We start from the raw sequence: 25889 nt of genomic DNA, 5'->3' as shown, positions 1-25889 counted from the left end.
TTAAGGAAGGTTCTTTTTTCATTATTTTTTCCTGTTGATGTATGCAAGCAAGTGTTGGGTTTTTTCCTAACCTGCTTCAAAGTCCTAACTGTTTTTGCCACTCCCAGTAAATGGACAACATTGTAAACAGCTGATAAATTGTAATAAAGGAAATTATATTAATAATGAAATAAGGTTGAGAATGGCTAAAATGCAGAAATCACACAAAAAGCTAGTGGCAAGTCAGCAGGAGAGGGAATATTCCACTATCAATCCAAACAAGGTCAAGGACCCAGAAATTAATTTAGTGGTATCATTTATCATTGACAGGAATAGGAAACAAGGTAGAAAAAACAGTTTGCAGTGCCTGAAGCTAAAAACAGGACATCCTGGCTTAACTAAATTTCAAGATAATTTTCTCTTTAAGAAAATTATTCCTTATATTTTAGTCACTTGGAAAACACTATGGAGAGCTGAACTATCTGGAGAAATAATCACTACTGAATGAAAAGCTTGAATTTGGAAAAGTTTGGGAAGCCACCTCTTGCCTCACTGACCTCCAGCTAACATTTCTGCTCTCTCTGCTGGAGTGCCAAATCCATACTGTGGATTTCACAGACCAGTGATGGCAGCTAGTCTTGAAAATGTACATGCTCAGCCACTTCCACTATATCACAGGTTTTGTGTTCAGTGGACAGCCTTTTCTTATATGAAATATACCTCAAAGGAAATGAAAACTAAAGGCTTTGATCATGTTAATGGAAGCCATGGACACTGATTATCTTGCTAAGAAATGGAAAGTTTCAGCTTTTCTTGAATTTTGAAAATAACTTAATGAAATGATATTTTTTTGTTATAAACAGACAGAAAACAATCAATGATTTAAAATGCAATAAAAATTTATTACTCTATACAATGCCTGTATGTTATTATTGATAAAAATAGATTCCCTAGATAACATTTGTATATTGCACAATTTATTTCCAAAGCACTTCTGTGATATCAAGAAATATATTCTTATGTTTTCTGCAATAAATATGTTTTATTAATTTGTTACTGATGCAGAAAGAGAAAGGAGGAAGTCAACATTGTCAGTTGCAGCATCTTATCCAGTACACCTCAATGTAGATAAACGAATTTATACTGCTTAGTCACTGAATATTTGAACATTCACAACTTAATCTTAGGTTAATGGCTACAGATGTTCAGCACCACAGGAAATTAAAAGTATCTCAAGTTCATGCTCTAATTCAGAGGCTTCTTATAATTACTTTTTTTCTGGATGATTTATATTAGATGAAAAACATCCTCCAAATCAGAGCACTGGTTTGATTTCATGTGTACTAGATTCATGTGGAAACCTCTGTTTTGTAAAAAAGAAATATATTATCATTACATGTTCATGATAAAATCTGAATTACTCCAAAATTCACAGGTTTCATAAAAAGTTTCCTGAAGAATATATCACACGCTTTGTAGCTGGTTAGACCTTTCCTCTGTCCCATAATCTATGAGCTGGCTAGATGAAAACGCAATTAAATGCCTGTTAATAAAAATTAGTAGAAAGCAACAAATAATTAAAAGTGATCAAAAGGAGACAAATTACTTCATTAACCTGTTCGAGCTAATTTGCAAAGTGTAAACACATCTCGTTTTTTAAAAATATAATTTCTTCATCTACCTACCGTTTGACATCTACATTTACATATTGATCATTTATAGATAAATAGTATTCTTGCTTCTGTTTTTAAAGGAAAGGTATTGGTCTTAGCTCTTGGTTCTAAAAAGTCAGTTGTGGCCACATCTTGTGAGGAGGATAATTTTGTTCAGTCTTCCACGTCTGTAGATTGTGATGGGTGTGGAAGGAAGACAGTATCAATATACTCATACGGAGTATAACCAGGCTAACGCAAACTTGCTCCTAACAGATCAACACTGCCATGAAGATGTTTCTTTTTTTTAAATCCTGATGGCTGTAAAACAGCAGCTGAATTTGAGATTAGCATGAGAGTATTACTCCTTTTGCAGTGTCGCATAAAGTTCAAAGGCTATTACTTTCCATAAAGGTTTATGTTTTTGCACTTTGGATAATTACATGGGTTTGTGGCTTACTGGGTTATATAGGCAATTTTGGACTTAAATCTACTCCAGGGCTAACGTATATATTAGCTACTTGATTGTGAAGGGTAAAGATTTTGATTAATAGATGGATAAAAGGGACTTTACTTCACAAGATTAATAATACTTGTGAACTGTTCTGCTAGAGCTGTGTGTTAATATTTGATCAGCCATATTGTTCTTGGATGTTTACAGCCAAAATGTGTTAAAAAGATACCACCCCTATTTGCCCTCAGATTGTTGCTGTTCTTTATCCAAATATGACACCACCTCAGCAAAACTCTCCATGTAATTGCTCCCTGTTCTATCCTATCAAAATGATAATATCTTAAAGCCAAACCAGAACATCCATACTGTTAAAATATTCACACTAGCCTGATGAATCAGTTTGACAGAACTGGCAGAGGGAGTGACTATGTATATATGGTTATTTTGGCAAACCAACACAGTCGTCAGTTTTTATAGGAAGAAAACATAGAGCCTGGGAAAATAGTCTCCTAAACCAGCTCAGCTGCAATTACAACAGCATCTCTACCCACACCTCAGATTCCACAAGTCAAATGAAGCACATGATTGGGAAAAGCCAACATGGCTTCACTAAGGGCAGATCGTGCTTGACAAACCTGGTGGCCTTCTACGACAAAGTGACTTGCCTGGTTGACATGGGGCAGGGGGTGGACATTGTCTACCTGGACTTCTCCAAGGACTTTGATACAGTCCCCCACAGCCTCCTGATGGAGAAATTGATGTGTTGTGGCCTAGACAAGTGGTCTGTGCAGTGGGTGGGGAACTGGCTGACGGGCCACACTCAAAGGGTGGTGGTAAATAGCATTTTTTCAAACTGTCAACCTGTCACAAGTGGTGTCCCCCAAGGATCGATATTGGGCCCAATGTTATTCAGCATCTTCATAAGTGATCTGGATAATGGGGTCAAGCATAGCCTGATGGAGTTTTCAGATGTCACCAAATTGAGTGGGGAAGTAGACACTCCGGAAGGGAGAGCTGCTCTGCAGGAAGATCTGGATAGGCTGCAAGAGTGGGCTAACAAGAACCTTATGAAATTCAACAAGGACAAGTTACAAAGAAGATGGAGACTCCATTTTTACACAAAGTCCCATGGAGAGGACAAGGGGGAATGGACACAGGTTGCCCTTGGGGAGATTCTGATTGGACACGAGAGGGAAATTTTTCACAATGAGGACAGTCACTATTGGAATAATCTCCCCAGTAGAAGTGGTTGACTCGGCCATGCTGGACACTTTCAAGAGTCATCTGGACAGGGTCTAGACTGTGCTCTTCCTAGAAGGGTTGGACTAGATGATCCCTGAGGTTCCTTCCAGCCTGTGATTCTGTTATTCCTGCTAACAGGCCCACGCAGAGTTGTAGTTTCCCTTGCAGAGTTGCGCTGTTTTTGTGCAGTCTTATTATTCTCTGACTATTACTGATGCTTAAATAGGTCTTCAGAAAATTTTCTTTGTAAAGCACCTACGTATTTATAGCAGTAGGTGGGCTACTTTGCATATGTCTATGTGTAATATACACATACAATTGTGAAGAGAGACAGACTTTTCTATTATTTAGATTGTCTTTGATAGCTAAGGGGCAAATGAAAGTACTGTGAAGATAAATCATAGAAAAATTAAATCAGCCAAGAAGCAAATTAATTTTCATCAGTGTTTTTTTAAAGGCTAGGTGTAGGCTTCTAAATTTGTACTTAGCAATCTAAGCAAATGAGCTCATTGCAAGACTACTGAGTGCCATTACAAAGGCAGCACGAGAAAGCATTTGTCTGGGGTCACTAAATGAATGGTGTTTATGTGAGGCTGGAAACCTGTAAGAGTTTCCAGTTCTCACCTGTAAGAGTGAGAACTGAGTAACAGAGCAATTGCATAAATGCAAGGAGGGGTAAGTAGAGAGTGAGACACTGAGAGAAGATCTTTACTCTAGGGGGTTGAATGACCTTACAGTATCATGACTGTAAAAAAGCTCTCAGATGTGCTGAACGCACTTTTTGTCTGCTTTTCCCCCATATTTTTAATAAATCCATCTTCAAAGGGTTAATAACTCTGCCAACTTTTTTCTGGTATTTGTCACGTGAATAGTTAACAGCTACCATACAAAGATAAAATAGTAGATATGGTCTTATTACAATGTAGTGAAATATTTTCAAAGAAATGCTTGGTAATCTGTTCATGTTGTATAACCCCACACAATTTCTGTCAAAACTTGGTGTGAATTTGCAAGCAACTTATATTTTCCTCTGATGGAATTTTTCAAATGAAAAGAATTTGCTTTTTGTTCTCACTGTGGCATAGCAAATCTTTTGCAGTGGTAGTTTTGTAGGTAGTGAATGAGCTAGAGGTGTCAAATATAATAAAAGAGTAAGTCAGATATTAATTGTCAACAAAATACGTCAGTAATAATGAGACATAATCTTGTGCCTCCAGTGTCACAAACTGTGTGTGCTTTTCTCTTTCTAATCTGAAGCTCTGGAGAATCTTAGCTTTAGCTGACCTTGGTTTTAAATTCCTGGGATCTCAGTATTCCACCAAAATAAAATTTAGGGCATGAATGGAAGTAAATTGGTGTAATTCTGGACAAATTTTATTGAAAGTAAGATAATTTGAATGATTCAGTTAAGAATCAATAACACTGTAATTGGCAGAAAATGTTAAATGAGTTGAACCAGAATCTTAAGTAATTCAATTTATTAGATAACGATGCAGAATTAACAATTTTGATGTGCTGTAAATGAACTTTTCTTACCTCCCTGACATTTAAGAGGCCATCAGAAATAGTTCTGATGTAGATTTAAGATGTCCTTGACTACTTCTCTGATATCAGCATTCAACATGGTTGTCATGGTTTTAGCTGGGATAGAGTTAATTTTCTTCACTGCAGCTGGCACAATGCTGTGCTTTGGACTTAGTATGAAACAATGTTGATAATACACCGAGGTTTTGGCTGTTGCTGGGCAGTGCTTGTACTAGTCAAGGGCTTTTCCAGCTCCCCCATGCTCTGCCGGGTGCACAAGAAGCCGGGTGGCGAGGCGGCACAGCCAAAAGAGCGGATTCAAACTGACCAAAGGGATATTCCATATCATGTAACGTCATGCCCAGTATGTGAACGGTGAGGAGCTGGCTGGGGGTGAGCAGCGATCACAGCTCGGGGACCGGTAGCATCAGTTGGCAGGTGGTGAGCGGTTGCATCACTTGTTTGGTTTTTTTCCCTTCTGCCAAGGTTTCATATCTCTCTCTCTCATTATTTTCTTTTTCATTATATTACTATTATTATTATTGTTATTACTGTTTTATTTTAATTATTAAACTGTTTTCTTACTTTGGCCCTTCCGATTCTCTCCCACATCCCACAGAGGTGGGGGAGTGAGCGGGGGGCTGTGTGGTATTTAGCTGCTGACTGGGGCTAAACCACAGCAGTGGTGGTTCTATACTTTCACTGCCTATTTAACAAAGCTCAGTCTACAAAAACACGTCTAATTACATACTTTACTGCTTTTTTTTGTGGGTAGAAAGGGCTTAAGAATTATTTTCCCTTTTCATGACAGCTTTCAACTTTCAAAATTTGGGTTTTGTCTCCTTCATTCTTTCCTTTGTTCCTTTCTGTGTGTATCTGACTCAGAGGTATGTGGCTTCACAAACCTTCTGCTTACAGTCTTTATATGTATGTTTTTCTGCAAAATATTTTGTCTTTGCTGAAACAGTGAAATATCTGAGAATAAGCCCAACTCAGTTCTGATCAGGAACTCCTGACCTCAGAATCTAAACCTACATATTTTATAAAATGACCTCATCTGCATGAGTTGCACCAAACTGTGAAAGATGCATCCAGATATGTATGATTGCAATACCTAGTAGGATGTGCAAATTTACAGAAGTGGACAAATAATGAGTCTTTGAAAAATTTGCTTACAAATGCTTTTCCTTTTTCTATTTATTTTTGATATTGGCTTGCATAGTTTTTCAGAAAGCTATAATAACTGTGATACCAAGGATGGTCTGGAGTAAAAATGATGGTACTTATTATTAAACTAAGCACACAGTTCCACTGAAATACTAATGACTTTTACGTCTTATTAGTCTATTGTGGTGAGTCAAGTCAAATCACAAAGCTGTGTAACTCCACACTAAAAATATACTTTATCAACAGAAAAGAGGTTTTATTGCTCATAATATCCTACACACATTGGCTTTGTCCAGATACAGTACTAAGGATGACACTAAAGAATGGGTTTATTTTTCAGAAGCACTGTTTTTCACTTGAAAGTCAAGACCTTGATATTACACTAATAAAAATAATTAAATAATGGAGAACACTAAAATACTCTTGACTAATTATTTTACTGGTATAATGAGTAATATAACTATATACTGGTATCTCCATAGTAAAGCAATTTTACAAAGATGGTGCAGAAGGGCTATTAAGTTGTCTGTATGAAAGGTTGAACAAAAATATTCTTTATTCCATGTTCTGTGAACTGAGATTTTAAATGAGAATTTATAAAAAGTTTTAGCAGAGAACATTTCTTGCCTATGTAAACTCACTGTGTGAGTTTAGGGATCTTTAAAGGCAGTGATTCAATAAGACAGGAAATATTAATACTCAAGTACTCCTAGTCCATTGAAAGAAAAATGTTCTATACTGCTCATATATAGGCTTCTATCTGGGTCTATCTCAAAGCCTTGGGAACTTCATATAGTTACTTCAATTACCTTTTCAGGTTGCAAATTAACAAAGATGAACAAGTTAAAAATGGAGATTTTGATCATAGTTAACACATGACTTTGAAAATTTTACTGTTGAAGAAACAACAGAAATTTACTTTGATAATGGAGGAGGATGGCAGACAATTTTTTAAATACCATTTCACTCTCAAACCAAAAGGGAAATAAATTGTAATTTAACCCTTTATAAATTTGACAGACAGCTTTGTAATTCTTCTGCTGTATATTGTGACTTCAAAGTTCAGTCTTATAAAGGGAAATGGAAATCAAAGAAGGCTGAGATTTGTCATACTGCTTCCAGATCCAATGAAGATTTTCTGTTTTAAAAATCCTGTGACAGGTTCTGCCTATACTCATGGATACTGGATTTAGGGTGGCAATTATAGTAATTTATCTACATTTCAAAAAGAACAGTAGAGCACCAGATTTTTTTAAGACTAAGACCAGATTCAGGGTTTTAACTCATACCTAGTATTATTACCTCACTATTTTTTCTTCCTATCTGAGGGCTGCATACTTACAGCAAAATCATTAGCAAGGTTAAGAACTCTAGATCTATGTGATCTGACGGTTTATTTAGCATTTTTATATCTTTCAGTATTAAATAACAAATAATAAAAGTGTTATTAATTAATGCTTGAAAGTTGTTCAAAAGCAGTTTTGTATAAAAATCACAGTCACACTAGTGCAACCCTTTTTGGAAGGAAGGATATTTGCAAATGCAATGTTGGAAGCACTAGGATTGTAGGTTTTTTGAGACCTACACAATATGGGGGATGGCCTGAAACAAATTCTGAATGGTCTGAGGTGGCAATAATGTAATATTTACTCTGAAATTTTATAATTACACAGAACATAGATAATTTGTCTCCCACACTCCTTTCTGTTCTGTCAGATTGGACTGTCCTGTAGTCTGGACGGAAAATATCCATAAAGAGTTAACTGCAGAGGTCCATGGGGAGCAAATCTTTACAAATGTTTTCGAAACATCAGCATGCTTTAGAGCAGATGTTTTCTGGATGCACAATACCATCCTCATAGACACTCTGACCTCAGCAAATGAATTGGTAGTACATACAAGCACAAACATTATTAATCAAAGTGACAGAGAAACTTCCTGTAAATTTATATTCCTTTTCAATTTAATTTTTAAAAGAAGTCTGTTGTGTTTTGATTTTCTGGTCATCATCATCTTTTTGTTTGTGCATAGCAATCTTCTAATAATCAACAAGGAAATTATATGTAACAAAGGACTACTAACAAAAATTCACATTTTACAGTAACAGCCTCATTTCCTCTTTCTTCACCCCTCTCCCAGTGAAAAGGGCACCATAAAATGCTTTAGGCATTGGAGCTTCTGAGTGTAGGGGATGCCTTCAGAAAATCAGACCTGCTAGAGCTTCAGAGTAGCAGAAGCACAGTGTCATTAATTTTGGACCCCCTGGGGCTACATTTACTATTTGTGTTGATTGCCCTCTTGATTCCACATCAGCATTCTGTCATCTCTCAGGTCCGGCATGGAGACACTACCCTATACTCTGCTCCTGAAAGCTCTAAAGCTTGATTTCTCAGATGTGTTTCTAACCTGATATCAGAGACATTCTCTCTAAAACACATCAAATCCTGAATGAAGGTACTTCTGTGCAGACAAATACCAAGAAGAATCAGATTTGGGTCATCTTACTGCAGCTCTTCTTCAGTTCCTCTGACGTAAAACAGAGCACAGGATATTTTGCAAATTTTTTGTACACCAAAACAGATACTATCTTTGAACAGACCCTTCCCAAAAATGTACTATGAAGAACTTGGTTCAACAGCATTTCATGGTTATAGAACTCCATTCCTTATTTCATACACAGATATCTGTGTCAGGGGACTGGCGAGGCTTTCACAGTTCTTATTCTGATGGGCAAATTACACCCAAAGCAATTTATTAGTACTTACTAAATTCCAATCTCTTTATTTCCTCCTCTGTTAAAATGAATTTTGTGATAATGATTTTTTTTCTTCCCTCCTTTCATTTCTTTTCAGGGGTTTATTAGTGTATAGCTTCAGAAAGCTTATCTCCCCTATATTCTTTTTGACATCTTCTTAATATATCTTTAAGCTAGTTTAATGCTCTGCCTGCCTGCTATTCTCAAGACACTTATTTTCGATGATAGGTGTAATAGAAACAGTGCTACTTTTGAAAAATGACTGGACATTTTGTTACTGTCATTTCACTGAGAAATAGGAGTTTGTGTAATCCATATGAAAAATACCAGCAGAAATAAAAGATCAAACAGAACAAAAATTCAAAACAATTCTTCTTCTTTTCAGATGCCAGATTGAGACTCCTCAGTGTACTTTAAACAAAAATATATTAGTCTTTTGAGCTTAGAGAAGTTTGTGTCTTCTTAAGAAAAAGTTTTCTTATCCTAAAAATAAAAGGGTAATAGCATAATGTACTAATTATTCTTGAAGTTTATATGTTAATGTGTTTCTATATAAAATTCCTTTTCATAGCTGTCCCTATTTCCATGTACCCTGATGTAATAGCTACAGTCCTAACAGGAGAGTAAATTAAATTATAAACATAGTAAAAAATCTCACCTGTTAAGGAGAATAAATGTATTTTCAGCATAGCAAGAAAAATACTGTTTTGCCATATTATTTTCCATCTCATTCACTATTTAATTTTTGTCTGTAATCATAAGCCTAGGTTTAGTTCCTGGGAGAAGGACAACACTTCCACCACACAGGGCAAACTGAAAAAAACATTTGTCTATTTGAGTACAGACTACAGAGCTCAGCCACCTCAGTTCTGTCATGTAATTAACCCTGGATTGGCTCTTGCATGTTTTTTGGTTTTACATCTTTTCTTTGTTACCTCTTTCTCAGAATGCTAAAGAGAGAATACTTGAAACCTTTAAAATGGCAGGAAATGCCTATTAGTATTCAGCTGAAAGACTAACTAGACAGTGAGCAAAGACTTAGTAGAACCACAAAGATTGTTTTCTTTTGGTCTTATCATCAAAGAAGAAATAGAAGAAAAATTAAGAATGAGAAAATGGGCAGGAACGGCTCCCCTACACACACACATATTCCAGTCAATTAGATCTCCCATGTTTAGTTTTCTGAACATACCTTCTGCTTCACAAAAGCTTGTTTATCTGTTTTTCCAATGATATCTGTTGGCCTAATAATATTTTTCTGGAAGTCTTATCTTATTAAGGCATTTGCCACTGGCTATTCCAACAAGCAGAGAACAGGTTAATTAAAAAAAAAAATGCTGCAAGTTGAGCAACACTTGTTAGTGAATTTGTACTGGTTCATTGTTTGATATAATCATTGTGAATTAGGAGACAGTCACCAATTTTCACCGAATTTTGAGTTGCTGTGGTTTTTTTGTGGTTCATGTGTCAAGAACAGTCTGAAATGACAAGAAGATAAGAGATTAAAAAAAAAAAAAATTCAAAAAGCAGAACAAGATCTCCATATCTGCAGACTGAACAACTCAGTAATTATTGAGAAAATCACAGGGCCAGAACTGTAGCAGCTGTAAATCAGTAAAACTTCACTAAGCCCAACAAACTACCTTAACTTACAGAAGCTGACTATTACAATATAATTTTAGAAGGTTTTATTGGCAAGACATACTCTGCCTAACAGCAGGTGCAAAGTACTTTCTACAGTTTAAGTTATTTGTGAGGAATCAGGCAGACTGACTGGGAGGAAAGGACTTAGTGTGGTTCATGTGAAAACGCTGGTGAGTGATTTAAAATGCTCTTTAAAAAAATCTGCACAGCATTTGAAAAAAACAATGAGTTTTGAATTGCCAATTGTCTGAGGGGCAGCTCATTATGCCTTAGAAACAAAACTTCATTTTATATAAATGTTTCAGTGGTGGTCCTTGTATAATGTTCAATCAGGTACTTTCATGCTTGTGCTCAATACAGCGTTACACTTTTCAAATTCTGTGACAGATACAGTAAAGTTATGTAGTAATTCAAGTGTACTGCCATTGCACGATCTGACAGTGTTCCATGATGGTTTGCTTGAATTTTCAGACAATTCAGACTTAGATCCACAAAAGAACTCTGTTGTGTTGCTTATCTGTTGGTAACCTCTAATGTAAACAGAACAAAGATGCCATGTCAAACTCACAGCTTCATATGAATACAAAAAAGTGCCATTAAATAATATACACTCATCATTAAGGAGCAGTACTGTCTTATTCAATAGGATAACATTTTGTGTGATACCAAACAGTAATTATAAAAAATGTACATTTTAAACTGGCAGTGTTTTCAATAGCCCTTTAAAACTCCAATGTTATAGTTTTTAACTACCATGCTGTTTTAACCATTTGTTTCTCTGCCTATGGTAATACTACATCAAATGGGGGATCACTTCTGTTGAGGTTCCCTTATTTAGAACAATCAGAGGAAAAAAATAATTTATAGGACTGAAATTTAAGTCAGTTCTATCACAAAATGTTAATTACCCAGGTAATGATACAATTTAAAAAAATAACACCACTTCCTTCCTACTCTGATCTGTCCCTGACTCTTCTAGAACAATGACTGTAAATTCCTTAGGGTTCACTTTAAACCACTTTAGACACCTAAGTCCCCTTAGACTGCTTCTAGTCACCTAAAACAATATATGTTCTTTTTCTTCCTTATGAAGAACTATGCCTTTTCTTCTTTTGCCTCCTGTTGTTTGCCTTCTCATGTAGCTTTTTAGGTTGATACTGCAGATCTTGTCTTTTTAAATTTTTTTTTGAAGTTCAAGTGAACCCATTGACAACTACAAAGCTGTGCTATAATTACCTGGAGTTGTCAAAATTAAATTCTTTATTCTCTTTATCAAGTAGAGAATTTTTAGGAAAAGGTATATATTAAATGTAGCATAGTAGCTTTGTGAGGAGCTTTTTCAGTCATCTCACTAAACCTCTGGTCTCCAGTTTTGGGAGCCTTCTACTCCACAGTATTGGAGGAGCTGTAGTTAGGATCCTAAATTTATCACAATAAAGAAAATATAATACACTTTTCTTGTAGCCTTGAGTTATACAGAATGTCAAAGGTTTTTCTTAGTTGTGCAGTTACATACTTACCCGAAAGAACAGTAAGTATTAGATATTTTGTGATACTACTATTTTGTACTTATGAGGTTTTACGATAGCTTTGACAAAATTTCATAGATTCTGTCTCACATACAGCTTATAGAAAGCAATATTCTGTTATAATAATATTGTTTCACTTTTGGGTCTGTCAACATTGGATTCTGTTGTTTAAACCTATCTCTCGGAATACAATTTTAAATGACTTTTACTGCAGTGGCTTTAGCTGTATAACAATGGAATCTCCTCTATTAACTATTTCACATTGTTCTTTTCTTTTTCTTTTGTGAAAGGTATTGTGCCCTTACCGGCAATTTGCCATGCCTCATTCCTTGCCTGTAAGCAAATTCTCTTTTAACCACCATTGGTAGCATAAAACGGCCACAGACATATACGCGTATGAAAAAATCTTTTCTTACAGTAAAGTCAAAGAGAACTATCCACTTTATCTGGTGTGGAAGTGATATAGAAAAAACCATACACTGTCAAAACTTTTCCCAGTTTTTAAAGGCCCGCTTTAACGAGAATAACATTTTGTATGCCAAATTTGCAATATAGAAAAAGTTCCAGCTCTTCCTTATTTTTCTCAAAAAAAAAAAAAAAAAATTCCTTTTTGGAACAAAAAGAAAAGATCTATAGTTATTTATTTGGGCATACTACAATTCTTACCCAACTTTTTTCAGATGCCTCCATGAAACAGAAAGTCCTGATGAATGACCTTCTAATGATTAAAAGTGGACAGAACAATCTATAGAAATAGGAACCCTGACTGAAAATACTCAACCTGCAGCTCTGTCTATTTTATACACCAAGACAAGCCCACCTAAGTGTCCCCTCGTATCCCAGGTGTGGTAATACATGCTGGAAAAGTTATGTGTACTGTCTGATCTCACACCATTTGGGTTTCAGTGCATACATCAGAAAACAGTTCTACCTAGGAGACATTCGTTAGCCAGAACACTTCTGGAAAGCCATGTGTTTCTAAGTGTCTCACAAACAGCGCATCTTAATGCAAATTATCAAAGTAGTCCATCCATGAATGGCAATAGCCTTTTCCAAGGTGACCATGGCATAATTAAACAGAGGAATGACTCCAGCTGAAATAGCAAACTTTGACTGTGACAGAGTTTCAAAGGGAAGGATGGGGTAATAAGGAGCAAAGGTATTTCAGCACGATGTGGTTTATCTAAGAAGAAAATAAGTCCTTTGAATCTCAAATCTTATTTATAAATGAGTGATTGCAACCAATTAAAGATAATGTAGAGTTTTTTATTATTTAGCCTAAGTGCATTATTTAGCCTTAAAGTTAATGAGATACATACACTAAAATATGATTTGTGTGTGTGATATGTTAAAAATTTAATGTTCTTTATATTTTCTCTGTTAACAGTTTCATGGTTTTATTCAATACATGCTGAAATATTCAGAAACTTTATACATTCTCATAGCCCTGTAAGCCTCCTGTAATTGTTACTTTGCTTCAGTAAAGAAATATGGTCAATTTACAAACTGATATTAGGGTGATTAACAAGAATGAACAAACAAATACACAGAAAAACCCTATGATGATTTTACTTCTGTTCATGTTTAATTTTTAGTGACCCTCCTTATTCACTGACTGATTAGGACTTAAACATTACACATGCTGAAAAAATAAGCCTATCATTTATGGATATTTATATCTGTGCATATTTATATGATCCTGATTCATGGATAATCCCTTTAGTGATCATCAGCATGAAGAATACAGATTCACAGAAATCAGAGATGGGGAAAAAACACCATTTAGATCATTGGATTTATTCCCTTGCTAGTATAACAAGATGGATTAGGAAGGCACAAGTAAATTAAATATGGAGAGTTTTCAGGCACATAAGATTTACCACATCTCATTAATAATTGAGTTTCCAGAGTGTTCCTGCTAGAGGGCTCAGTAAACATTCCATTTAGTCGAGGCAAGAATGTGTTCGCTGATCCAAATTTGGCATTTTGACCAACCTAAGAAAAATAGCAGTTTATTTACTTATTTATCTTTTGCAATGCCTTTGGATATTTCTAAGGTGCGTTGTTGGGTTTTTTTTGATGAAAGTGTCTCAACTGGTCATCAGTCTTTCAGACAAACTGTGACCTGAAGAATTGAGTAAAGGTTGCCTTAAGACCAACATTGTTTACAGATGATCTGTCTTCACCTTTCACATTTTTTTTTTGTTTCCTATGGTTATATATATATGTTCTGAACAACTAGCCATTAACCAGACATTGCATTCCAAAATTCATAATAACCTAGAATACATTTTGATTTTTTTTTTACTTTGGTTTCAGTATATTTTTCAGATGCACATGGTGTCTGTGCTTATGTCTACACAGAGTATTTGTTATTTTTCCTTAGGGTTTTTGCTGCCACAATACCTGTTAAAATGCATGTCCAAAAATTTGCTTTGGCTTAGAGTTCAGCAAGCACCATGGGTTCAAAAGTGCTGAGGTTTAGAAATATCTTAGATAGATCAGATTTACCGTGCATGCATAAGGCATCTGTGCAACATATGCTCACTTAGACTTGAGGGGTCATGGATGAAAAAAGTGAAGTGGTTATTTGTTTGGGATCTCTTGAAATTCTGAGAAAATCAGCCAAGGGACCGTTTCGTGCACAGACAAATGGAAAAGGGAGATAAATCCTGGAAGGTCTCCTCAAGATGTTATTAGGAGGTCCTTGCAAGAAATGGAAGCTTTGTTTCCTTGAAGTTACATTTCTGGCTGCCTGGTATTGCCTGTCTGTTGCAAAGTAGTTGTAAGGAAATACGAAGAGTTAGATCATCCTAACGGGAAAAAAACCCTTCAGTTGTCAGGTCAGCCTTGACTGTAAAGAAAACAGTAAGACCACAGGCATGATTGTTAAGATTGTTAAGAGTGTTAAGACGCTTCTTAATAGATCTTAATAATAAATGTTAAAAGTTCTTACCAGTACAGATACTAATACAAACCTGTATAAAAATATTGACAAGGTTATATTATACCTGTGAAGAATGTAACTTTCTACATTTATTAATTTATCATAAAGTATATTTAGTAGTTATAATGGAGGTGTTCAGACAATTTCGAGGAGTTTGGGGAGTAATAGCAAAGCTATGAAAGGCAAAGGCTGGGACCCACTCTTCTGTGAAGTACAAACTCTGGAAGGCAGCTTCATAGTTTCAATCTTCCTGCACTCTTTTCCTCTATGCTATTTTCTAAAAGAGATATATAATAACAAATTGCTGTGATCTGAGCTGATACCTCTATACATAAAACAGTTCAGAGGTCTGTAACTGCAGGTTAGAAATATACTGTGAAAGATAGAGTGTAAATCTCAATGCCTACAGCCACTTAACCAACAATAATATCTTTTTCAAAAATAAGTGGAAAGATCCTTTATCCGAGATACCTATTCAGAGTAAAGATGATCGTCAATCCCCTCACACATGAATGCACAGTACAAAAAGCAACAACAGAAAAGAATCAGAAGGAATAACTGCTAATTAAAAAGGATGTATTTTTTAGTTGCAAAGAGAAACGCATGTTATCAGAGCATATACTAAGTCTACTCAAAAGGTACTTTTCAATTAGATGTATTGTATTTTATAAATCTCCTAAGGTCTTATAATTTTAGCAAACACTGGTTTAAATATCCTACAGAACAAATTAAGTTGCATCTACTTCATATTTCCTTTCATTGGTGTGTCATTTTTCACCTTGAAATGTCTGAGATTAAACACATAAAGCACTAACGTTCACTGATCTTAATTTTTTCTTTAATAGTTTCCAAATTTTTTTTTTAAATTAAAAACCTTTTCATTACTAATGGTTACGTCCAATCTAGTGATGTGATCCAATGCTACAAGTGGTTAAAAAAATATTGAAAAAGAATTCTGTGAGCACATGGCTCATATTAATTGCAGAATTACATAATCTGGTAATTTCAGCAATTTCTTACAAACTTGAAAAGACAAAGGACAAAAGAATTTTACAAAAAAGGGCAATGGCATGTAAAATAACTTCTGAAGTCTGAATAAATGTTTTAGTATTTGTAAAAAATTGATAATCTTTTTAAAGTACAGTGAAGTTGCTTTAAATTTCACCTATTAAAAACTCATAAAACAGAAGTGTTGCCTTAGGAAGCAGACTGACTTAAAAAAAAAAAAAAAAAGGCAACCAGCAGTCAATTTAAAGATGTTCTGAGAATTTCCAGTTAAAAGAATGAAGACAATTATGCAAGGTATTAAATAAGGTGAAATGAGCTAAAGATGTTATTAAGACCAACTTGTAAAGGCACTAGAACAATAAAGGGAAAAAAGCATTTTGTTTTTCCTCTTTATGGAAAGAATGGTTTATAAACACTATATAAACGCTGTCTCCTTCTAGTGTGACCCTCATATACCAAATATCACAATTAATCCTATTCCCCTCTGCACGAAACATAGATGAAAAACACAGAGGCATTACAGCACAGTACAAACGACTGAGGAATTTTTCAGTTCAGTACTCAAATCTTAAATAACTGTAAATACATCAACTCAGATTAAGTAAATTCTAAATTGTTGTTAAAAAATTAAATGTAACCCTTCTCTGTAATTACTTGAATGTCTAGGAAAATTCCATTGTAATTTAAACAATCTGATCTTTTAGATAATTCCAGCTTCTTCTGTTAATTTTTTAGCTTGGATATTCCTGAAGAGTATATTACCTATTTATCATACCAAGGGAGAAACTGGACATAAGACTTGTTTAAGATTATTTATAGTAGTTGATTTGCATGTGTCAAGACTATTCCATTTTGATACTCTCTGGAGTAACGAACACTGTTCTCTTCAGGTTTCTGTTATTGACCATTTTTAAATTGTTAGAGATATCCATGATAAATAAACCAGAAATAATTGACTCATGAAGATCTTTGGTTCTTCATCTCTAAGCTTTTTTAAGTACAAATATATACACTGTTTATCTCTTTCTGATTTTCATATTTGATGTTTTCTACTAATAAACCTATTATATCTTCCTTTGGGGTAGACTTAGTCTCAAAAATGTAACTTTTTTGAAAATTATCTTCACAAAGAAAAAGTCCATAAAGATTGTAGCAGAACTTGCCACTGTTCATTGTTTGCATCCTCTTTTTCAAAATCAGTACACTAATCACAATTAATAAATAAGATACCAAACTTAAAGGAAGGAAAACATGACTTCCAAGATTCAGATGAGTTTACGAACTAGAAGTATGAAGAAGCAGATCAATTCTAAAATTTGTCATGTATTTGTTAGCTAGATAAATTTTAGTAACTTTAAACTAAAGTAATCTGTTGTCTAGGAATTTAAAAGAATTTTTTTTACCATATACCTGAAAAAATAGTAAAAATCTTAAAATTAAAAATAAATATTAGCACAGATTTTTAAACAGTTCTCCAATAATCTCTGATGACAACAGCTGAAAGAAAACAGAAGGTCTTGCTTAGGTATACTCTACATGATGTTTCCTTTGAATCATGTTACTGTTATCATGCTTAATTTTTGGGTTGGGCTTTTTTGACTGTTAAACCACCACGTTGCTCATATATTAGGGAAAATATTGCTTTGCTCACTGTAGAGTGTAAACTCTGATAGCTTGGTGGGTATATATGTATAAGTACTTATAAAATAAAAGTTGCTTTATAAAAAATATCAAGCATTTCAACTAGAAAAGGAGTCTATGTTTATTTCTATTTTAATGTCACAGGAAGAAATGATAGACAAATCTGAGCAGACAATCTAATTTTTTTAAAGCAGAGAAGTATCTGAAGTGATATTTAAGTGAATGGTCTAATGATAGATACAACATTAGGGAAGCTTAAGCAGGGAAAATGACAATTTGAAATTGACAATACCACACACTTATTTTGTGTCCCTAACAGAAAGATGTCACTACCAGAAAGATGTGTTGAATATTGTATAAACTCACCGAATGACTTCAACCTTTAAATTAATGCCTTATTTTGTTTCTTGCCACCTCAGTTATAACTTATTTATTAAAGTTAGCTGTCAGAAGTTTAAAGCTGACTGTCAGTGCCTTCATTTGTGTTAATAAAAGAAAAATGTGAGCTGCTGGTTTCTGTCTTCTTTTGTTTCAAATAAAAATGCAATCATCACCAGCTGGCAAAGAAGGTAAAATCTGGCCTCAGTTGCCTTGCCTCCTCTTAGTCCTCTGGCAGCCTATGGTTAGTGTTGCGATCCACCCATACACTGCTCTTGTCTCCTAGGAAAACTCTGAATGGAGGTAACAAGAAAAAGAAGGTATGATCCAAAGCTCATTTAGGTTTGATATGTCAAAAAAGAGAAATTTTTTTTTAACAAAATAATCCTGTCTGCCAGTTAGAAGTAAAACAAAGAAACAGTCCAGTAGTGAGCAGCCTTGTGATCAATATCTTGTGGATTTTTCTTACCTCTTAACTGACTGCCTTAACCTGCATGTAACTGAGCAGCTGCACTTTATGCCTTTTGCTGCTAATGTTTTCCTTTTGCATACTAAGTAGACATAAAGTGAGCAGGTAAAATGGGAGAGAACAACCCACAAATCCTTACTTCTGCATACCTGTGCTAACATCCTGGATAGCAGCTATTATTTGTAAACACTCTCGCACAAGTGACTGAAGAAGAGGAAAATGTGTTCAGCTCAGTGAGGGCGTGTATGTACTGCAGTCTCTGTTTCAAATATAGAGTAGCATCACTTGAGGTGACTTGAGTATCACCATTTCACAATATTCTCAACTTTCTGTTAAGTCCTTTACAGCAACTAGAAGAAATAAATCTGAGGAAGCATGCCCAGAGTTGTACTTGTCTGTAAGACTGTGGCAGACTGGCTCCATAAAGTCAAAATGAAGTCAGTTGGTAAGCTGGTGTGTCAACAAAGCCACCATTTATTTCCATGTAGAACATTTTCTTTTGGGCATCTGTTAAGCATTCATTATCTTAATTTGGATCAGAAGATATTCCCTGCCATTTATCTCAATATGCCATTCTGAAATTCTGAAATTGCTACAGAGTTTTTATTGTTTTTACTGAGTCTTCCACATCTTTTTTGTAAGACTGTTAAATATATGTTTATAAGGACAAACATGAAAAATAATAAAGAAAAATACAGAAATAATATTGCTGTTTGAATTATGATGTAATCTCTAATCATAAACTTTGTCTCTTTCAATAAAGAGAATGGAATATGGTCACAAGGCTCTTTTCAATGTGAATTAAAACTTTTTGCTGAAAATTTCAAGCCTGCTTTTGAAAACAAGAGTATTTGCTTTCTGTCACTAGTCACCATGGTACAGATTGTCTTGAGATACTGCAAAAATATTTTCACAACACTAAGAAGTAAAGTAGTCTGTGTCCCTATTTGGATATTTGGAATGTAAGCCTTGAGAAGCACAGATACAGATGCAGGTGAAGGGACTTGGGAGCAAGGAAGGGGCACCAGACTTCAAATATTGAGAATTCATTTATTATATTTTATGGTCTTCAGCCATAGATTTTCAGTTTTAATTTCCTAAATTTTAAAGGAATTTCCTAAATTTAAATAAAGAAATTTTAAGTTTTAAGAAAAGCCAACAAGCATACTCTATTAGTGGGAATGGAATATCTACACCCATGCTATGAAGTTCTACCACCTTAAATAATTACATTGTCTTAGGCAGGCCTAAGTCCTCTTTTCTGTGGGCTGAAACTAGAAAGGTATACATCAGGCATATTTGTTAGTTTTAGGTTTCAGGTATATTTGCTGAAAGGAAATAATGGAAGTCTTATTGAAAAACTTGGAAAGCTTGTGCTCCATTTCAGATTTCAGGGAGAGAGATGCCTAACAAAAATTTTCCCTAATGCTGACCTTTTTGTTTCAGTTGTTGCCTACACCTCCACCTCTGTTTCAGTCCTCAGCCTAACCTCTTCTCCAGCCACAGTTGCCTTCTGATTTTTCCCTCAATTTCCTCCTCTTCCCACTTCATAATTCTCACATTACAATTCTCTCCACTCCCTCATAGGGTGCTTCAGTGTAGCCAGATTCTTCAGATTTGACCTGAAACAGGGAGTGCTGGAGGTTTTCAACAAGATTATTGCACATGGTATTATGGATTTATGGTATTTTCATTTTTTTCCTCTTCTCAATGACAAGAAAATGTATACATCACCTGTCATATGATCAGAAATGGTAGAACTGTTTGTGGTGAAACCGTAATACTGACAAGTGCTCTAAGATAAAGATAATTTCTACCAAAAATATCAGCTTTGCAAAGTTATAAGTAACCAAAAATGAAGCCTTGTAATGGAAAGCCTCAAGAAAGATTAACTGTAGGTGGCACTACTGGCTGTGTCTATGAAAAAAAACCCCAATACTTTGGAAAGCTTCCAAAGGGCCTCATCCTACAAAAGCTTTTATGGACAGTTTCAATTCTGTAGAGCATTCTTAAGGATAAGGATATACAGCTATATAAATACTTGAAAGTTTGTGCCTTAAGTTTATATCCCATACTTAGCAAAAGGACCTGTAGTATCTTGCTGGTTACTACATTTAACTTAAAAGGAAATAAAAGATAGAGAAAATGATAATATATTAGTATCTATATGAAATGAGTTAGAACGCAACAGCTGATCAGAATTAGAAATCCCTTACAGTTTTTGCTAAAAATGCTTCATCCTTTTATGTCAGTTGAAATTATCAGTTTCAGACAGAAATAAGCCTAAAAGTGTTCATAATTAGTGGTCTTATACTCAAGGATTTTTTCCTTTTATTTATAGTAGTTCAAGACAGAGTGACAAATTGACAAAAGATGACAGAGTGCCAAAGGTAAATTGGCCCCTCCAAGCTCCTCTCTGTTTCAGAACCTGAATTCTGTTGTGTGGTGGGTGTTTTTTTCCATCCAAACCATGTCTATTCTAATGCAATAAGGCAGAGGAATTACTTTATCCTATTTTGTGCTGGATTGTATATTGTCATCAAATATCAATATTACTCTTTTTTAGTACTAAAATAGTTGTTAGATAATTCAGCTCTCAACTGTGCTGGCATCTGCTTCTGCTTTGTGTAGCTATGTATTGATATAAAAAGAAACATCTGGTTTGTAAAAAGTAACTTGTTGGCTGATTTTTAGCAAAGAGGTGAGCAAACTCTTAGCTTTTTCAAGCTTTGCTGGATGGAAAAAAGATCAGGCCAACCCAGATCATACAACTCTAAGATCTGTTCCAGATCATTAAACCCTTTTTTATTCAATTTTGTCCCATATTAGAAATAATCATCACATTTTACATTATGCATTTCTAATTTCAATGCTCATGCTGTATAATTATTCTGTACAATCAAACCTAACTGGTGGTTTGCTACACTGAGCTATTGAATGAGTATTCTGGCAGTGAAGCTAGTATTTAACTATTTATTTGAGAAATGTGCAGACCCATAATTGTAGAAATTTGATAAGTCTGTAATTCCAATGTGTACAAGTCTCTAACATTTACAAACAATGACAGCTAAAGAAATAACCCACATCAAGAATTAAAAGGAAACCTGAAAGTGTCTGGCATGCTCTGAAAAGTTATTGTTTGCCATTTTAACCAGAATACCAAGTCTGTTCTACTTCCAGTCTGATTATAAATAAGACAATAAGTCCAGAGACAGTTTCCATCCCCACAGAACCTGCCTTTTTCAGACAGCAATATTCTGTCTCATTTGGTTTGTTGTGGGTTTTTTGGTTTTGGTTTTGTTGGTTTGGTTGTATTTTTTTTAATTATCCTAAATCAAGCAATACCCAGAAAGTCTCTGCTTTAGTAATTTGAGCTCCTGAAAGGTGGAGGTGGTGGTGGTGATTTTGATGTGATTTCACATCATCACTTGTTTATTTTTAACTACCATGACAGAAAAACATTTTAACTCCACCTATAACACTGTTTCAAAACTCTTATAGAATATCACGCTATTATGTTTAAAGAACATCAGTTCTTAAGTACATATAGTAAAATATTTCTTAAATACACAATTTTTAAAATAGAGAAAATAATGCCATTATATATATTACGGTATTTCCAAAAGACAGAGAAATTAATTCTTGTGCTAAACAAAGTAATTATAATCCTTCAGTTCAAATGTCAGGATAATGAGAATCTGTTTTTCTTCACAATTTATTTTGTAAAATAATAACAATAAAAATATAGATTGTATCTTGTCTATTTTTCTAAATTGCTTCAGTGTTCTTAGACTATACACAGATGACTTCTAGATTTGGAGACATTGCAAGGAGATGCGAAAAAAAGACATGAGCTGGAGAGGGAAAGTTGTAATAAATTCAGTGGAGATCGTTATTTCCTTAAGGGACATCTGCTGACATATTTAGAATACATATATGAAAAGAAGCAAGAAAAACAATCAGAAACAAACTGTTAAAACCCAGAACAAAACCTCTTTTCTGTTGTGTTAATGTTTTGTAGATTAGCTTGGAACTTGACACACTCTTTTTCCGCAACAGACATTTTTTGTCATTTTCACATGGTAACAATATTGTTAATAAACAGTCAACCATGTCTTCTTTTTTAATCTATAATGTGGTTCTAATCTTTTTTTCTAGGTGAGCTTCATTTAAGAAAATTGGTGACATTCTTTCTCTCAACAGGAAAAAAAATGTTGTATTAATCTTTACAGTAAATCAGTATTTTGCTCTGGTCAGAGATCTAGGTTCCTCTAGATTACTTCCTATAAATAGTTCCACAAATATTGCTACACAACTTCTATTGGAAACCTTAAAGCACCCTGACTGTACATAGACAAAGTAGCTTGCCCAGGCCTACTTTCTTTCAATATTGTGAATACAGGGATATTGCAGAGTGACCTCTATCCTGTAGTTGACCTGTTACTTGCTGAGATGTAGCGGGGTGCTTATGCTTAGTTTCCCAGAGTGGCAGGAATATAAAGAGGTGTGGGAGAATGGGTCTGAGGGGTAAAATGACTACATTCTGTTGGCAGACAGAGGGAATCAGGTACTCCAGTGCTTCAGGACCTGGGCATTTCCGTGGGAGTCTTCACCCTGATCTCCCAGTTACTTTTCCTTAGCACCAGTGTGAAATGAGTATGTAATAGCTATAGAACATTAACGTTCTGATTAATTCCTTACTTTTTCCCCTGTGGATAGTATGAAATTCAGTACTATATGTGAAAAAATATGTTTATATCTAATATAAACTTGAATATGTGCTCAGTAACACTGGTTTTACACTATATAGTAGCTCTGTGTTAATGGTCCTGCCACAAAGCAGGAACTAAACAGCTAAATGCTGAAGTACCTTGCTTGGGGAGAACAGATGCATTTGTGTTCAGCAGTGTCTTCTTTTGCACAGATACAGCAGTGCTTAATATTAGCTCTTTTTAGGAGACAGTGTGAGTTATTATCAAGCTATCAATTATTTATCAGTGGAATAAGCATTAAAAGATTGTCCTCTCTGTAAACAGTGCAAGCACGTTACTTTATCTAGCTACCTTAAAAATAATTTGTCTAATTTGTTTTATTAGTACATAGGTCAAAATCATGCTGGAGTATGAGATACCACATGGGCTGATTCAGGCAACGAGGCAGAACAGGCAAGATGTCTGATAGCAACATACTATATAACTGTGATAGTGGTCCATTGTGGAAATTTTAAATTGTTATTGCAAAGACCCAGGAATGTATTCACAGGAATGTCTTCATTCAAGTTTATCATCTATTAGTATTACAACACATGAAATTGATGATATCTGTAGTATATAGAGAAAGTTTGTAGAAAAATAATTCTGAGAATATTATGAAGAGAGATTTGTGTTTGTGGTAGGCAAAGTATAATAAAAATTTAGTTGAACAAACATATCCTTCTCTGAAAACTATCAATAAGCCTAGATTTTTTCGAATATTCATTCTTCTTGTTACATCTAAGGGATGATTTTACCACAGACTCCTTTACTCAATCCTTTGTCTCACTGAACAGCAATCACTAGATTCCCACTGAACTGAGTGTCCCATGGTAATCTTCCTGCATTTCATATACCATGCCCAGAGCTTCTCTGAGGTGTGCTGAGCTTCCCTGGTGTCAGGAAGAGCCTGAGGTGCATTCATGCGGCTATCTTTCTTATGGAAGACAATAGTCACTGGCTCGCACTTCTGATAAGCCTTAGATCATCTTGTCTGGCTTTGCAATAAGGAACTCCTTGTGTTTTCCTGGATGTGTATTGCTGTTTTAAAATGGTTCAATTTCTTCCTGAAACAAATGGTATAAGTGGGGACAATGCAGTATCTGTTGTGTTTTCTATTTGATTCAGGAGAGCCAAGCCTGCCAGATATTCTCTGCTGCCTTTTGTGTGCATATGTGTGTGTATATGTGTGTATATTCTTTTCCTTTTCTAGAAAGGATGCCATAGAGCAATGACGGTTTTATTAACCTAGGGCATGCATAAGAAAGAACTGAAGCTGCCCTAGATAGGCAACACAGTATTTCAGCATTCTCTTTATTCAGCAATGATTTCATGTGTTTTCTGAGTTTATATAAACTTGATTGATGACCCAAATGCAGCTCACAATAACTTAGGTATGATATTGACCGTTTTTGAGGAACACGATTATAAGGTAGGTATTTATAAGCTAGAAGCTACCAAGTTTGTTTTTTCACTGTGATACAGGCTTTAATGCTGCAAGTTAGATGTGGCCTGCTTCTTTCCAAACACCTTTTTAGTAGCAGGCTCTAATACCTTTAAAATTTTGGAAAACAAATTGTTTAGTTCATACTCAGCTACTCTAAAACTTTATACTTTTACAGTAAAAAGAAAAAACCCCAAGACATGAAGTAGAGAAAAGTCCCTGTGTTAATACTTATAGCTGAGAAAAAAGTCAAGTTCTGCAAAATGAACTGATGGAACGAGAAGTACTAAGATGTTGTTACATTCATCAAAACAGGATTATGAATTCTGATAACATTTTAGCAAGAGATATTTTACCTCAGCAAACAAGAACAGTAAAGTGTAAGATGTCGGTACTATCTAGCAAACTGCTGAAGTTGGGACCATCATGTTGAACTGATTTATTCAGATGACATAGCATGGGAACAGAAACAAAATGGGGCAAGTACCATCATGAAGCTCAGGGGAAGATTGAAATATGAGATTAACACCTTAAATTTTCACTGAGTTTTTAACACTGTCAATAAAGAATGTGAACTCTACAGTTAAAATCTATACATCTGAAGTTCATAATCAATGTCTTGGATACTTCCTGTCTTTGTGATTTGAATTGGTGGGGTAGTCATAATTCAGTATAAATCTTCAACCAAATTTCAAAAGGGATCAACAGACAACTTCAGACCATTAAACAGAAAAAGGTTTGTATTTAAGTTAGATACTTAGAACTGGTACATGCAACAGATAAACTTTGACCACATACCAGGCAAGTCCACAGTCCCAGATAGGATCACACCAGAAAGTTAGTGATTAATGATCTTGGGTAATTTAGAGCTAAGTTCATTGCAAACTCAATAAATCTTAAAGCCATGGGCATCTTATCTAACACTGATAAAATGGAGAAGAAAAATTTGTGGGCCATTGGCAGGAAGCTTGGAGAACACACCACAAACTAGTAAAACTCAAGAAAACTATTTGACGGTATTTAGGTTATAGTTTTGTAATAATTGAAAATAGCTTTAGGCAGCAGGAAATGCATATAGTCTCAGTGCAACGACATAGAATAATGTTACACAACAACAATGTTGAAGTATTAGTGTTGATATTCAAAGTCTTTCTTAGAAATTGTATTAATTTGTCACATGTGTAAGAAAATTGGATACACAACAAAAGGCCAAATCCAACATGAAGCCTAAACCAATAGCCAGTGCAAATCCCTTTGAGTTTATGCAGCATTTATTCCCTATAGTACTATGAAAGATCATTCCTA

Source organism: Phalacrocorax aristotelis, chromosome 4 (assembly GCF_949628215.1).
Source record: "Phalacrocorax aristotelis chromosome 4, bGulAri2.1, whole genome shotgun sequence".
In the NCBI taxonomy this organism is placed as follows: domain Eukaryota; kingdom Metazoa; phylum Chordata; class Aves; order Suliformes; family Phalacrocoracidae; genus Phalacrocorax; species Phalacrocorax aristotelis.
The sequence above is the reverse complement of the archived record's forward strand: the minus strand, read 5'-3'. Positions refer to the sequence as shown.